We start from the raw sequence: 1,905 nt of genomic DNA, 5'->3' as shown, positions 1-1,905 counted from the left end.
CGGGCTTTTCTGTAAAGGACATTTTGGACCTTCCTGACACAAATGACGAAGAAGGATCTATCACCGGAGCGGAGGAAGACACGGAGGGATCGGAGACCACATCCACGACAAAAAACACTGGAGTTTTGGTGCAAAGTCCTCTAGAAAACGTTCAAAATCTGCCTTTAAAGAACCCCTTTTATGACAGTAGTGACAATCCTTACACACGATGGCTTGCTACTACGGACAGTATTCAATATTCATGTAAGTAGAGTCTAAGAATCCTTTGCTGATCTTGTTGATAATGACTTGTGTGGTGTTTTTCCAAGCTATGCGGTTACATTAAGCCACAATTGATGGCATGCAGCATCCTATTCCATCCTAACGATGCCCTTGGGTGGCGTGCAGCATTCATCTTTATGCACCGTGCACTGCTGCCTGCGCTCGTCTTGAGGCGTTTACAGCTCCTCCAACAAATGCATGCAGTGTTTGGGCTTTTTTTTTTCAATGTAAGATTTGATCGATAAAGCACCGTGGAGAGAAAAAAAAACATGGGGGCTTCTTTAAGTTATTCAGAGTATAAGCACGGTGTGAAATATAAGACTGCATTCTGTGGGGATTTACAGGCAGACAATGCACCTTTTAATGCTTCACTGAGTCGCTCTGCTTGTGGAGATTTGGGCTTAAGAATAATTTTTTGGTGCTTTTTCACTTCAAAATAGCACCAAAGTGTTCTAAATGGCCAAAAATACCACATTATTTAAATATTTATTTGTGTTAATGTGTTGAAAAAATAGTGCGTAATGCTGTTTTGACAAGTGCTCAATCATTAACAGGTCATTTTTTGTTATTACGCAGCAGCACAATTAATTAGCAATGCGGTCAAAGTTTTGATGGATGATTGTATGTGGTTTGTGCTTGTGCTAAATGTCTCTTGGACTTTACAACATAACATTTTGACAGTGTTTCTCCCGTTTCTTGCCGCAGTGCACGGTCTCTCCGCCAGCTCTCAGGACTCGGCCAAGTCCCCGGAGCCGTCGCGGACGACGAATCGCCGGACAACGACAAGGAATTCCAGCAGCGGCGGCAGCGACTCCGGCAAGAAGCGGAAAAGGAGGGTGTTGTTTTCCAAGGCGCAGACCTATGAGCTGGAGCGCCGCTTCAGGCAGCAGAGGTACCTGTCCGCCCCGGAGAGGGAGCACCTGGCCAGCCTGATCCGCCTCACCCCGACCCAAGTGAAGATCTGGTTCCAGAACCACCGGTATAAGATGAAGAGAGCCCGGGCCGAGAAAGGTATGGAAGTGACCCATCTCCCTTCTCCCAGGCGGGTGGCCGTGCCCGTCTTAGTCAGGGATGGAAAGCCTTGTCACACTCTTAAAGCTCAGGACTTGGCGGCCACTTTTCAGGCCGGGATCCCCTTCTCGGCTTATAGTGCCCAGTCACTCCAACACATGCAGTATAACGCGCAGTACAGCGCCGCGGCCACGCCACAGTTCCCCACAGCACATCACTTGGTGCAAACGCAACAGTGGACTTGGTGAGAGAAATTATAGAGACTTGGCTTGGAGGCACGATAGGGAGTTTCACCACAAAGCAAAGAGAGAAAAAAAAATAAAACACAAAAAACAAAAGACTTTTCATTTTTGCAGCTTGACTCATATATATACTACCATTTTTATTCGGGGCTCATGTGTGCGCCGTGTTTACATGTTTTCGTTAAGAGAACTGGGTCCGAACCTCTCCCTTATAGATTTTATTAAGAATGTCAATGCTCTTCTTGTGAATTTTTTTGTAAAGTATGTTGTGTGTTGGTTGGTTGTAGAGATGTTTTCCTCTTCTTTTTTTTTTTTATTTTCTTTTGTCCCTTTCGTGTTATTATCAGCACGTACGAACCACTTTATAATTATAGAAATTTTAATTTCTTGC

General features: G+C 45.0%; 1 pseudogene; it reads left to right on the top strand.

Annotated features, from left to right (window-relative positions):
• LOC121954125 overlaps positions 1 to 1,520 on the top strand; it is a 3,915-nt pseudogene extending 2,395 nt beyond the window's left edge.
• Positions 1,521 to 1,905: the final 385 nt, after the last annotated feature.

This window comes from Plectropomus leopardus, chromosome 14, assembly GCF_008729295.1.
Source record: "Plectropomus leopardus isolate mb chromosome 14, YSFRI_Pleo_2.0, whole genome shotgun sequence".
Classification (NCBI taxonomy): domain Eukaryota; kingdom Metazoa; phylum Chordata; class Actinopteri; order Perciformes; family Serranidae; genus Plectropomus; species Plectropomus leopardus.
The sequence above is the reverse complement of the archived record's forward strand: the minus strand, read 5'-3'. Positions and strand labels throughout refer to the sequence as shown.